Raw genomic sequence first — 15,363 nt, 5'->3', positions numbered from 1 at the left:
AAGCTTTTAATTGGAGTTGACATCTCACATTGAGAGAGCCAGGGGCAGGAGTGAATGAGCTACCACTGCCTTTTAGGGACATTTTTCTTATTTGAAATAAGCCTCACAGAAACTAAAAGAGACCCCTCCGATCCAGGCGCTGGGTGTCCTTTGGAGCTACCCTGCCAGGAGATGGAACGCAGGCCTCTGTGCAGGGGGTTCTCTGGGCCGGGCGTCACCCGTGTGACGGGTTCCGTATAGCAGGAGTCAGTCTTTCAAATCTGGGATATAACCCGGCTACAGCGTCACCTTCTCTCCTGAGAGCTACAGGCCGGGTTCCTTCCCCCCGCCACTTCCCCACAATGCACCTTCCCTGGTGCTGCTGACCGCCCCGCGGCGCAGGCGGGCCTGGGAAAGGAGGTCAGATGGCGCCGGGAGGGATGAGGGGCAGCTGCTGGGTGACCAGCTCTGTCACACCTAGAGCTTTTTGTCTGGAGACGTTCTTAAGCGAGTAATCAGTGGGAAATAACGGCCTAGCCCGAGGAGCCGCGAGCAGCCTCCCCCCGTGCTCTCCGACTGGGGAGCTGCACCGCATTAGCGCATGTATACTTTTAAATAGCACTTCAGCCAGGGGAATCGGCTGCAGCCCACACCAGCGCCGGCTCCCAGGCCGACGGGGCAGGTTGCCGGGACCACTGGAGGGCAGAAACAGCGTATCCAGGAGGGGCTGGGTGGCCAAGGAGGAGGCCGCCCTCAGGCCCCTGGGACAGCAGCTTCCCCTGTTCAGTAGGACCCCAGCCCCACCCCCACCCCCTTGCCGTGCAGAGCTGAGAACAGGGCACATCTCGCAGGTCTCCCAAGTCTATAAGCCAGGCGGCAGCGGTGCAGACACTGAGGCAGAGGCCTTCGCAGCCCAGTGTGGCTCACCGGAGGTGGAATTTAGCTTCTTAATGGACTTTAAATTACCAGCATTGCTAAACTCTCCCCTAATAGACTCGTAAAGATCCTCACGCTACCTTTTCCCCTTGCATCTGGAATTTGTAATCAAGAGCCCAATTTTGTCATTTGGAAATACTAATTATCTAATCACGCCACGCGACAGAACGCACTTGTCTGCCCAATTAGCTAGGACAATTATTAAAATTCGGAGGCCTAATTATGTCTCAATTTAATGCTGGCAAACTCGTGTGTGGAGCAGTAATTAAAAGCCGCTCTTTGCCTCTGCCTTTAGGGCAGTGGCTGATTAGGACCTGTCAGAGGCTGTACTGAACCAAACCAGTCAAGCGTATTGTGCAACATGACCCTGCATTGTTAAGTGTGTCAACATATTAACCTGAATTCCCTTCAGCCCCCATAATCACGTTTGGTAAGAGGAAGAAAGGAGGCTACAACATGAAGCATTTTATTAAAAACACATACATTCTTTTTAATTAATGCTACAAGAGATCTGACGCGTTTTGAGCTACCAAGTGCTGCAAGTCATAAGACCGGTTCTTCCTAATTATCAGTAAAGGAGGGTTTATTCTTTCCCCTTCCAAACGCCTCCCTTCTGCTCTCGCTTAAAGAAAATGATCGGTCTGGTGGAGAGTGTATTTTTTAAAACCCAGCTAGTTGGCTCGCAGTGATAAAGTTGATTGCCAGTTTTTCTGTTTGATGAGGGGAACGCAAGTGACTCTGGGCTTCTGCGCGAATCAAACGGAGGGCTGGAGGCGCAAAGACAGAGGCCAGCGTTTAAGACTTGAAAGTAGTTAATGGCGGTTGGAAATTAAAAATCCTAATATTGGGTTAATTGCTCGCTATTGATTTTCGTTCCGCTTCCCAGTTCGGTGCCTGACCGAAATTCCGCCGGAACCCCGCGACCGGCAAGACCCGGGCTGAGCCCAGAGGCAGGCCAGGGACTCACTCCGCTGGCGTGGCTGGGGTTACACTGCGGCCGCGCTCCGGCAGGGAATCCGCATTGACAGGTGGGGAGCGCGGCTGCGCTCCACAGAGCCAGTGGCGGGGGAAGGCCCTGCAATAGCGACGCACCCTGTGATCCAGGAAGTTGTCCAGGCTGTGTCTGTGCGCACAGGGCCCTGAACGCCCAAGGCCGGCCTGCTGAGGGAGCGGGGGCAGGGCCCAGCCCTGCTTCGCCATGGCGTTTGCCCTACATCTGGGAGCAGGCCTTCCTCTGAGCCTCTCTGGACGGCAAGCCGAAGTGCAAAGCTGTGTTTCGACTTGTTCTAGTGGCTGTCAGCACGTTTGCCTCTTGTCAGCAGCAATTGACTGGTCAGGTTCACCCTTGCACAGCAATTGTCACAGCTCATTGACAGACCAGTGACCCAGCCGCACCCGATAATGGAAAACTATTGATTTTTGTAGGCTCCACGAATCTAAAACGAACAAGCCCTGTAAAGTCATCAATTGCCTTGGACCCTGGTAAAGAGACAAAGTTCCAAAGATCTGCTGCACATCCTGACAATTCGCGTGTAAAAAAAATCAGTGAATACAACAATGAAGTGGACCTTTATCAGCTTGTTTCCCAAATAAACAATGATCAATCAATCCCTCTTTAAACCCTAAGGCTGCACTACTACATGCCCCTGTAGGCCAGCTGTGGTGGGGATTCCAGCTACCTTTTAACTGAAGAGATCTGTGTCTGTCTCTTCTGCTGTTAACACTTGCAAAGGAAGAACAAGCATAATGAGAATAATAAAAACCGCACCAACTCAGTCTAGAACAGAGACCAAGCAATGCCATGGGAATGAACAAAGAGCACAGTATCACCTCTGCAGCCAATACTATCAACTTATAGTTGTAATCAAGCAGAAAGCTAGAATAATCAGACCCAGCTGTGCAGACCACATCTCCTAGCTACGGAATCTGGTAAGGCACCGTGAAACTTTTACTAATTAGGGAATTGGTTCAAATGTGACCCACCTCAGGTAAGGCTTGGTTTTCAGAAGAGATGAGCACCCACAAGTCCACCTGAAGTCAATGGGATATGTCTACACAGGGATAAAAGACCCTGGCACAGCCACTGGCCGGAGTTTGCCTTGGGAGGGTCTTCTGACAATTAGGCCCTCGCTGTCCAGGTGCTCTTTAATGAATTCTTGTTCTTACTCCCTACTGGACAAATACAGACAATACAAAACCCAGGAGCAGAGCTGACAGAAGTGAACAGTCAGGAACAAATTGCGGGGGTCTGGCAAAATTGTGCTAGCACATAGAACATTGTGTGATTACGTTATATCCTGCAGAGGTGGGGAAGGCGACTGGAAGACATAGATATATGAAAAGTCTAGGGGGAAGGCGACTGCACCCCTATCTCATAACAAATGGCATCCCTGCTTGTAGCCAGTCTCAGCAGAGAAGTCAAGGATTGACTGGGCATGGCAAATGAGCTATTCTCTCACTTGTTCAGGTGTCCATCCCTCTTCCAGGTGACAGGAGAGACACCAATAGGGAAGCTCACACTGCTGTGGGACTGGAACTTTGCTTTGACTGCTAGGTTCCATCCTGTAAGGCAGACTAAATGACAGTTAAGGGTACTCAGCAGCTCGCAGAATTAAGCCATTAGGATCTGATCCTGCAAAAACCATACTCATGTGAGTGCTCCTCCCTCAGAGGCAGGGAATATGTCTCACTCCTGCAAGCACTTAACAGGTGTAACTTTACTCACGGGAGTAGCCCTATTGAGTAAATTAAGTGCTTGCTGAAGGGAATAGTGTCATATATAGCTATTAACAACAAAGGATTTCATTCATCAGTATTGTTCATCTAGCATCTTTCCTAAGAAATCATTACTTTGGAGGAAAACTGATAGTTTAACAATTATCTGGTTTAAGATTACCTATTTTAAAATCACAGAAATCATAGTCTATTCCTTTATAAATATCAAGTAAATCATTCCTTTTATGAAGGAATATAGAGTAATGAATCACCTTTAGTTTCTTGTAGGCAATTGGCTGAACACAGATCTTGCATACACTTGCATAAATCAGGAGTAAGTTAGTGGAATTACGACAGTGTAATGCATAGGGGAGATGAGAATCAGGCAGGTTCTGGCTGGGGGCTACTAAGTACATTTTTGCAGAAGGTGTTAAAAGGCCCTTGAAGGAGATAGCCAGAACTTTACTTGTTTCTGCTAAATGAAGCTTCCTTAAAAAGAGAGAGAGAGAGAGAAGGAAACAAATATTTATCTTGCAGATGACATGATAAACTTAATTCAACACCTAATAACAGTTGCAACTTGAATAGCTTTGTAATCCTGGTAAAAAGTTAAAGTACCTTTGCAGGAAGGAAGTTTCTTTTACACCTTAACTATTGACCAGCCCCTATTACCAAAACAAAAATCCATTCTGCAATAATTTTTCACTCATCTACTGTAATTTCTCCTTGCTGGCCTCTCACTCTCCTGCCTTGTTTCCATCCATGCAAAGGCAGTTCCCAATATCACCTTTGTCTCCCACCTTTGTGACAATGGGCCTAACCCAGCAATCTGCGGAGGACTATCAGTCAAGCAGAGTAATTCAGCATCCTGCAGGAAGCACTCAGCCCCTCACAAGATAATGACTGTCTTGCCTCACTTTTGAATTCTTACTTATCTTCTTTCTATAGTATTAAAACTTCTTCTCACCTTCAGGCAACTCCATAACACTGGTTCTGCCAACACCTGAGCCCTGACTTCCCCCTTCATCTCTATCCTCTCCCTACATTCCTCTCAACCCTCTCTCCTTAGTGTTCCCTTTTGGGCCTGATACTGTGAGGGTAGGTATGCAGCACCTGAGAACTGCCGAGTGCCATCAACTCCCAATAAAGTCATTGAGAGTAGAGGGCATCCAGCCCCGCACATAAAGGTGCTCAGGACCACACCTTTTGTCATAGTCTCTTACTATGAATTCTGTCATACTGGCCCCCTAATCTTGCAACACCTCCCAATTAAATACTCAATGCCTCTTCCTTCTCCTTGCGTCTATTAAGCCAACCAGGGATCGCCTCTATTCACTGCTCTCTGTTTGACTGCAGCGTACCCACACAGGCCTTTAGATAATAAGATTGTGGGCCATGGATATTGCTCATTATTACTGTTGTCATATTTTCCCTGCTGTAATGTTTAATGTACAATTATGGCACCTCATAAAAATATAATAAAGACATGTTGGAACACACATGGAAGCAGAAGAGAAAAATAAAAGTGGAGCAGCTATCTAGGTTTGTTATCTGAAACGATGATGTATCTGATGGCATGTTGCCAACCACCAGATCTGAAAAGGAAATGAACTACAATTCTGAACATTTCAAAATACAGCAAACTAAAAGGAGCCCAGGCTATGATTCCCCATCACTTAAATGGTGCATTCATTCTGGTCTTCAGTAGTTCTTTGTCCCCTGGCTTTTGATCATCTCCTCCCTCAACACACTTTTTCCTCATTCAAATGATTAAGTTTAATTTAGGCAGTAGTTTTACTGCCACGTGATAAATCCAGCAGCAATGAAAGCAACTAACCACAGTAATTATAAGAAGGAAAACATTGTGTATTCTTGTCTCCCTTGTGTGTTCTTGTAGCATTTGACTTTTCCATGATGAAGCAAATCTTAACTCAAACAGTAATCTCTTTTTTAGTCACCTCACACACGACGGAGATAGAGAGAGTTCAGAAACTGGCTGTAGCTGTCCCTCTGCAAACACCTGCTAAAATTAACCAGTAAAGGGTTTGCTTCAAATCACCAGAACTTCTAAAGGCAAATCTGACTTGCAACTAAATCCCTCTCTGCAAAAGTTTTCAGTATGAAATCAGTCACCTCCATCTTTTCCATAAGAAAGAAATTAATATAATACAGTCATTCATTTGGCTTTAAATGAGTTTAAATAGATACCATACAGAATCCAATGTCTTGGGCAGTGGCTTGCCAAATCCAACATGATCTATACATTTAATAGACATAGGTCTCCATCCTGCAACTTCTCCCACACAGGAAGACTCCTGCGCCTATGGAGAGCCCTGCTGTAGTCAATGGGGATCCTTCCATTGGATGCAATTGCAGGACTGAGGCCTAATTTGGGCTGTGATTTTTGTAGGGATCTTACAAAGCCTAGAATTTTTCTTTGCAAGTGGCTACTAATACTATAAACCCAAATCCCACCCTATCTTTATAAGCACATTTTGCTGTTAATCTCAATTACTCCTCTGGCTAGTTGTTGTCTATCTAAACTTCCCAGGATTTTTAGTAGAATTTTCTAATGCTTAATAATTACATTATCTTTTCTATATATGTTACAAAAGACTAATTTACTTCATGATCAATTTGTTAGATTTGGGAAGAGCCTATTAATCTTAAATTCTACAGTGTTAAATATTAAACTAATATGATCTAATTCTATACTTTCTTTTTCAGTGGAAGGTAAACATGGTTTTCATTCCTGAATAGTAGAAGATCCAGAGGAAGGCCAGCTCATGTTATTTTGACTTCATAAATAGCTCTCTATGCCTATAAAAGCTCATAAGTGTAAACACAGATTTAACAAAATCAGGTTTATTCAGGTTCCTGTGAATCCAAATGCACAGGTTTAGTTTCCACAAAGGCACAGAGAGGTTACGTGATTTATACACAGTCATCACAACTCAGTGGAACAGCAAGAACCAAACTTAGAGAGACCCAAACCTCCCAACACTATGGCCTTTTTTGCACTACTCAAGCTGTTCAAACTCCCATAAAGCTGGCTAAATCAGCCCCTTCAAGATTCCTCTTGAGCAAGGAGAAAACCCACATGATGAACAATCATGTGCCTCTGTACCAACACCCTTCTCAGTCCCTGGCATAGGTAGCATGGCTGGTGTGCCCCTGTCCTTTGGTAATTTCCAATTGCACAGCCCTTTGGTGCTGTTGGGCTCCGGACATAATTTAAAATAGCCTTGAGGCTGCTTTAAGTTGCACCAGAGAACAAGCCTGGATGGGAAGGAAAGAGAAGGGTGTAAAGCTGACTTATTTTCCCCATCCAGAAACGTTCTGAATACAGCTCTGGCATGGCTCAGGATCAGGGTCTAGGAGTCTAACTTCAAAACACGCCACAATGAGTTAGCGTGATCCAACTGGCATTCTTCTTTGAAGTGAAGTATAAAATACAAAAGCTTTCATTGGTTAGTTCAAATCCCTGCTAAGCTAAGAACGCTCCTATTTCTGACCCCATATGGAGCACTCTTAATTTAGTCTCACTGGGAGCACCAGATGCTCTAATTACATCATCCTTGTCTTTTATAAGTTCTATTAGACAACAAATGGGAACATTTTAAATTTAACATTGACAAATATTTTTTAATCAGATCAGCAACATTTTTTATATCGCAGCTCAAGAATCCTCTTCAGCGGGACTATTTTATGTTTTAACACTACCCAAGAGCGTTAGTGAGGAATTCTTAGGATGCACACGCTTGTATCTGTTTTGAAAAGACTCAGGCACATAAGGCCATGAATATATCTTGCCCATCTGCTCCATAAATTTTTCTGTAAGGCTTATTTGTAGAACGCGGTAAATGAGTTATACTTGGTCAGCTGTTGCTTTCCATTTTTGTTGCAGTCACTTAATATGTTGCAGATAAAGCCCATTTCTGCATCAGCCTGTTTGATTTCTTTTAAATCTAAATTAAATGGTTAGGTTAAATCAGAATTACTGTTATCTGTATCATCTCTTAATTATTCATTTATTTTAGTAATATTAATAGCTGCGTGGAAAGGATCCATGAAGCCTTTACATGTTATTTTCCTATAACATTATACGAAAGTGAAGTTTCCCCCCTAATCAGATGTCTCAAATGGAGCATGGCAAACTTAAAAATCACAAGCAGTGTAGAATGATCATTGCATTCTTAGCCAGAGTTTTCATCACTTATTGAAGCTGCCCTTCTTTTGTCTTCACGATTGAAAGATGTTCCTTTCCTATTCCCTTCTACACCCTCTGAAGGTATGTGAGCAACTTTTGAAAGTTAGTCTTAAATAAGGATTTGGATTAAGTGCCATCAGGAAACACAGACGACAGGGTGCATGGCTGTTGTGAGATAAGCACACATCTCAGGTGTGTGCTGAAGTGTAAGACTGAATGCCAGGTACCTTCAGCATCTGAGAAGTGCAGATTTCTCACAACCATTGCAAATCCTGAAATGTGTTTTTTTAGCTATGTAAAGGAATAAGTGGGGGGGGGGGGAAGTGCTAAGCCCTAGTTCCAAGAAGTGCGGCTGTTGTCCCATATCATGTGGGCTAAGAGTTTAGCTAGCCAACCTAATGTCTCTCTTGGTCCTGCCCATTTTATAGTGTTCATTATGCAGGGGAAGGGATATGAAAAACAATGAAATACGCTGGGAGAACAGTGAAAGTATAACCTAAAGTCCAGGGAGCTAACTCGGGTTTCAGAATGGAGTCAGCACTTCCAGCCATCCCCTCACCATCATACATGCAGACACCTACACTGAACAAAACATTTTATAAACTGGATTTGGGCAAATAAAAGGAAGAAGAAGGTGGTCGTATGCCTTCTGCTCTACAAACATTGCCAGCCTCTGAGGACTACGCTGCACTTTGAGTGCTAAGTTGTAAAACCCTTCCTGTTATAGCATGGTAAGGATAGAAGAGGATCCCCTAGTGCTCTCTTCCCCCAGTAATTCATTTGCACAGCAGAAGATCTAGCCCTTACTGTATTTCTCTCAGCCTTTCTGCCAGAGATTTTTTTTTTGTTAATTTAAATGATTAATTTACTCTGAGTATCTTGCTCTGACCATTACTTGTAACCAATGCTCACCACTGTCATCAGGAAATTCATATGGTAAATCCTTTGCCCAACTGGTATCAGAAACATCTCTTTGTGCTAGGAGTAAGTGAAGGAAAACTCATAAAAAATTGAAAAATACTTGGCTTGTACAAGCACTCTGAATTTTGGCTAGTATACAGGGGGAAGGATCATTTAAGTCTACTCTGTCGTCATGTTTTGGCATTTATCTTTCTGTTTAATTATTTCTGAAACGTTAATTTTCTGTAATTCACTGGTTTTACTCTTAAATTCTCCTTTCACTTCACTCCTGCACCAATGGTCAATCAGTGCGATCTTACTTATCGAAGACAAGGCTGCCAGAATCTAGCTATTTCTTTAATAATGTTCAAAAAATATGTAGGGTTAAAGGGTCCAATTATTCACAGAATGGCTTTGGTTAAGGCAGTTTGCAACTACTAAAAACGGTATGACAAAATGATCCTGGGAGACTGGAGTTCAAGTCCAGGTTTTGCCACATATATTCTACGTCAATGATTCTCAATCGGTATGTGTACCCCTGGTGGTACACAGAGGTCTTCCAGAGGGTACATCAACTCATTTAGATATTTGCCTAGTTTTACAACGGGCGACAGAAAGAGCACTAGCAAAGTCAGTGTGAACTAAAATTTCATACAATGACTTGTTTAGACTGCTCTATATACTATACACTGTAATATAAGTACAATATTTATATTGCAAATGATTTATTTTATAATTACATGGCAAATATGAGAAAGTAAAGCAATAATACTAGTGTGCTGTGACACTTTTGTATTTTTATGTCTGATTTTGTGAGCAAGTAGTTTTTAAGTGATGTGAAACTTGGGGGTATGCAAGACAAATCAGACTCCTGAAAGAGTTACCATAATCTGGAAAGGTTGAGTCACTGTCCTATGTTACCTTGAGTAAGTCATTTAGTCTCTCTATGCCTTAGTTCCCCATTTGTAAAATGGGGATGTTTCTTTACCTCACAGGGGTGATGTGAGGATAAATACATTAAAGATTGTGAAGCACTCAGATACTACAGTAATGGGGCCGGATCAGTATCTTAGAAAGATACCAAGAAAAGAATGTGTCAACTACAGGCTTGATCCAGACAACTGTGGCACACTCACTTTCTTGGAATTAAGCATAGGTAGTTGGGGTGAGATTTCTGAGAGGAGATTGCTGTTTGGGACCATCTCTGTTCAAGGACTGGTGTACAGTATGTAAATAAACCCACTGTGTATGTACACACACACCCACCCTCCCTCCTGCCCTCTTCCACACAAAATACCCAGACTCCGCATTTGAAAGGCATTCAGATGGATGGTGGGTGAGGTTAAGATTGAACACAACTAAAACACCTCTGCAACCCATTAATGAATTAATAGTTTGGGTAGTGGGGATGGTCAGAACCTGAGGAATTACCCTTAATTTGATTTTATTCAAGATGTGGTGTACAGGGAAATCTTGAGTTTATGTAGCTATTGATATCTTTTCAAAAACCTAGAATGGAAGTTACCTTTCTAAAATAAATCAATGCAGAAATAGAATATTTGATCTATGCCCTCTTTTTGTGTTTAAGCCCTATGAAGCCTGAATTCATAACATACCTTTACCAACTTCCTCATAAGGGTGAAACCCTTCTGTGTGATCTACATAATCTAGTAAATGTTTTGTTCTCAATTATACCTGTAAACGAGTGCAATGAACAGAAGTTTTAAAAAGCATGCATCCAAGATACTTTGTCTTTTGTTTTTAGAATTTTTTTCACAACGTATTCCCACATAATATAAAATTAGGGCCATATTCAAGCTTTTGTTATGAGAAGATGATGAGCCTATGTTTAAGCAAATTTGGTACGTCCCCTTGGGTTATGTGTCATTCACCGAGCTGTGCTTATAGTCTGAGCCAGATGGCTGATGCAGAAGTCTTTTGGAAGAACACATCTCTACAGAGGATGATGTCGCACTGTACGTGGTGGCCAGGCTGTCACTGAATGCAACTCCGTCACGGTATTTAAATCACATTAAAGCTTTCTTTTATTTATGTACCCCCTTGTGATTTTGTCTGGCTACATTCTAATTGCTAGCCTCACTGCAGTGCATTGATGTGCCACAACTAGCTATCTCTTTTTATTCTAGGGAATATGACCTCCATCTCCTGCACAGAGTATTCACAATCCTGTTCAAAATACTGTGACGAAGTAACTCACTCTTCTGTAGAGAGGTCAAGGTTTCAAAAACAAATGCACTATCTATTCCCCCTCAGCAATGGAAAATATAATGTATTAACTAGAAGAATTGTTGAAAATAAGATGTTTCACTGACTTCTGATGACTGATTTTATAAGAAAAAAAAGTCCAGCAAAAGTTAAAGGTGATAAGTAGCATAGCGCTATTCCCTCTATTACCCACTCGCCTGCAGTCTGGATAGGGAAGGGCTCACTGGAGTTTAAAAGAAAAGTGGAGAATGTAATAATCATGAAAGCAAAGGATGTAAATCAGTAATCCAGTCCTTCATACATCTCTGCCATTGCTCTTCAATCATAGCCTGGAACAACCCTTGCCATTCCAGGCTCAGATCTCTCTTGAGTAATATGTCAACTATACTAAACTGTGTGTCAGTTCCATAATCTGTCCACCATTCCATAGCTGCCTATTTGAATGATACCCAAACTCATTTCAACTGGTAACCAAAGCAAAACTCCAGTGTGGTGAAAGGTCAAGTGTGTACTTACTTTCTCCTGGATTTTTCCCGTAAGAATAAAATTGTGGACAATGAGAATGAACCACAGCATAGGGCAATTTCAGTCTAGAAAGTGAAAAGTTCAGACCTACTTAGAGAAAAAGGGGAGCACATGTAGAGATCTCAGCTACACAGTTATATCTGCCCCAAACCTAGACCTTTCATGAGAACCATCTTCATTAAAATCCACACAACTAATAGCTCTCATGAGAGCAAGGTGCTAAAGAAGAAAATTCTAGCTACATGGGGACAGTTTCATAGTGGTGGCAAATTGAGATCTTTGTGAGATAGTAATCAATACAAGGCATTGACTGTATACAGACAGCGCATGCCAATGATCCCAGGCAGCCGCCACATGGAACAGTTGAAGCTGAATTTCTGAATACACCTGCTTTAGTGTTCACTAGGTACACAATTTCATTTTGATTCTGGGGGGTTCAAACTATTCTATCTATGCATAGTAATAACAGTAACATCACTGGAGGTTTGTAAAATTAGGCCAAATTATTCAGATGTTGGGAGTGTGAAATGAGACACCTAAATAAGTTGCCTGATTTTCAGAGATGCTGAGCCCTCACAGGCCATTAATGGGTTTCTGAGAAATCAGGACACTTTTGAGGTGGCTAACATTAGACAACCAAGTTTGAAATTTTTGGTCCAAGAATTTGTGTAGAAGTAAAATAAGTTGTAGATAAACTTGTGAAATCTGAGACAGCAATGTAAGAAAACTTATGCTTCAAATTGAAACAAGTAAAGAATCTGCCTGTGGTAGGCATAGCTGCTGTGGCAGTAGATATTCTATACGTTTGTCTAGAGATATAAATACCCTCCTTCACAATATGCAAACTACTTTACATTTCTAAGGCAACACAAAGTGCATTTCCTTCACATCTTATCTCACCATTCATAAACCAATCCAATGCCCAACACATGTTACAGCAAGTGTAGACTTCAAGCCAGTGCTGCTGCTCCCCCCCTTTATTAAATTATGTGCCAGCTGTTATGTTCTGCAAAGAAATAATGTTAAACTGCAGGTTGTTGGTTTTGTTTGCTGCTAGCAGTGGGGGGTTCAGGTACTTCTGGCACATTTCCAGATAAAATCTGAAATCACAGTTTAATTTTGTATGGATATTTTCTTGACATCTATTGTATTCATTTTTAACATGTATACGTGCCATGATTCAGGCTCTTCAATATGTTTGTACACAACATATTTTCATTTAAGTCTCCCTGTGACGTTATCAATACTACCTTGCTTAAAAAGCTAGCTGGCTGCTTGCTCACAAAAAACCATTCAAGTCAAATACTTCATTTCCCAGTTTTCTCCATTTTAAATTGGACTTGTCAGCATTTTGCTGTTACATTAGGAAACCAGAAACATGGGACAGGGAAAAGAGAGTATTCCATTCATGTGGCCTGAGCTCATTCTATGTAAAATAATTCAGCAGAAAAGAGATTTCAATCACGAAACCAAATAGAAACACAAGTGCATTTGGACCATCAAGATTTGGGAGAAATTGTTACAACTCTGGTCTTACTATTCCTGGTTTCTCTCATCTGCTCAAAAGCATATTTAAACATTAACAAAGACACCGAGGGTCTATTTATAGGGGAGACACCAACAAAAGGCAGTTACCTTTTCCGTAACTGGTGTTCTTTGAGATGCGTTGCTCATGTCTATTCCACAGTAGGTGTGTGTGCTCGCCATGTGCATCAGTGCCAGAAGTTTTCCCCCTAGCACAGCGGTTCTCAAACTGGGGGTCGGGACCCCTCAGGGGGTGGCAGGGTTATTACATGGGGGGTTGTGAGCTGTCAACCTCCACCCCAAATATCCTGCTTTGCCTCCAGCATTTATAATGGTGTTAAATATATAAAAAGTTGTTTTTAATTTATAAGGCGGGGGTCTTATAAGCCACTCAGAGGCTTGCTATGTGAAAGGGGTCACCAGTACAAAAGTTTGAGAGTCACTGCCCTAGCAGTACCCGTAGGGGGGAGCGCTCCCCACAACCCCTGGGGTGGCGCCTCCATGGCACGGTATAAGGGATGCTGCACACTCCCCCCACCCTCAGTTCCTTCTTGCCAGACAACTCCGACAGCAGGGAAGGGGGATGGGATGTGGAATAGACATGAGCAACACATCTTGAAGAATGCGTTACAGAACAGGTTCGAGTGACTGCTCATGTGTATTCCACAATAAGTGATTCCAAGCTATATCTGTCGGAGGTGGGAAAGAGTTCACATACTCTCAGGACGGAGAATGGCGCTGCCGAACCCAGCGTCTTCCCTGGTCTGAGAAACAATCGCATAATGCGAGGTGAACGTGTGAACTGAAGACCACGTGGCAGCCCTACAAATGTCCTGAATGGGGACATGGGCCAAAAAGGCAGCCGACGAGGCCTGCGCCCTAGTCGAGTGTGCCCTCACAATAGGTGGCGGAGGGATTCCTGCCAGGACATAACAGGAACGGATGCACAAGGTGATCCAGTTGGAGAGCTGCTGAGTGGAGATTGGCTGACCTTTCATGCGCTCGGCCAAGGCAATGAACAGTTGCAAGGACTTTCTGAATGGCTTAGTCTGCTCCACGTAAAAAGCCAGAGCCCATCTCACATCCAGCTCCTCACTGGATGCATGGGGCTTGGGGCAGAGGACCGGCAGAAAATGTCCTGACCCATGTGATAAGCAGAGACCATCTTCAGGAGGAACAAAGGATGTGGGCAGAGCTGGACTTTATCTTTATGAAACACCGTGTACAGGGGCTCGGAGGTCAGGGCCCTGAGTTCCCAGGCCCACCTAGCTGACCCTGATCGCAACCAGGAAGGCCACCTTCCACGAGAGGTGTGACCAGAAGCACGTGGCTAGCGGCTCAAATGGGGGCCCCGTGAGATGGGTCAACACCAGGTTTAGGTCCCACTGCAGGACTGGGGGCCTAACATACGGGAAGAGACGATCCAACCCCTTAAGGAATCAGCCAGTCATAGCATGGGAGAATATCGTGTGGCCCTGCACCGGTGGATGGAAGGCCGATATGGCCGCCAGGTGCACCTTGACTGACGAGGGCGCCATGCCCTGGGCTCTAAGGTGAAGGAGGTAGTCCAGAATGAGCTGGATCAGGGCAGCCACCAGGGAAACGCCCCACTCATCCGCCCATCTGGAAAATTGAGAACACTTTGCCAAGTAGGCTCGGCATGTGGAGGGCCATCTGCTTTCTAAGAGGATGCGCTGAACGCCTTCTGAGCATGTCCTTTCCTCCCTACCTAACCACTGAGCTGCCACGCCATGAGGTGGAGTGCCACTAGGTTGGGGTGGAGGAGGCAGCCCTGGTCCTGGGAGAGCAGGTCTGGGCAGGACGGCAATGGCCACAGCGGGGCGACCGCCAGGCCTGTGAGGGTCCTGTACCAATGCTGCCAGGGCCATGCCGGGGCAATTAGAAGGACCCAGGCTTTGTCCGTCTTTATCTTTTCCAGGACCTTGCCAATTAGCGGGATCAGGGGAAAGGCAGAGGAACTGGCTTGACCAGGACAGGAGGAAGGCATCGGAGATAGCGCCCCATCCCAGCAGAACTGGGGACAGCGACGGTCCTGCCAAGTCATGAACAGGTCCATCTGGGGAGTTCCCCACACTTGGAATAGTCTGTGCACCATTTCTGGGTGAAGAGACCACTCATGCTGAGAGGAGAAGTCCCTGCTCAAGCGATCTGCTTGTGTGTACCGGGCACCCGGCAGATGGGAGGCCTGTCAGCAGATGTCATGGGCTATACAAAATTCCCACAGCCTGAGGGCTTCGCGGCAGAGGATCGGGCCCCGCCTTGCCTGTTGATGTAGAACATCGAGGCCGTGTTGTCCGTGAGAACCCTGACCACTCTGCCCTCCAGGT

General features: G+C 44.2%; 1 protein-coding gene and 1 long non-coding RNA gene across 6 annotated transcripts in view; both read right to left on the bottom strand.

Annotated features, from left to right (window-relative positions):
* Positions 1 to 15,363, bottom strand: part of ZNF644 (zinc finger protein 644) — a 121,543-nt gene that overhangs the window by 22,543 nt on the left and 83,637 nt on the right. The window lies entirely within an intron of this gene.
* LOC120369652 lies at positions 2,257 to 4,567 on the bottom strand. Its single transcript, XR_005583302.1, has 3 exons — positions 4,249 to 4,567; positions 2,899 to 3,087; positions 2,257 to 2,394 (listed from the first exon to the last, which is right to left on the bottom strand). It is a non-coding gene; the product is annotated as an uncharacterized LOC120369652 (long non-coding RNA).

The sequence above is a fragment of the Mauremys reevesii genome, linkage group 8, assembly GCF_016161935.1.
Source record: "Mauremys reevesii isolate NIE-2019 linkage group 8, ASM1616193v1, whole genome shotgun sequence".
Classification (NCBI taxonomy): Eukaryota; Metazoa; Chordata; order Testudines; family Geoemydidae; genus Mauremys; species Mauremys reevesii.
Note: the sequence above shows the minus strand (reverse complement) of the source record. Positions and strands in the feature narration are given on the sequence as shown.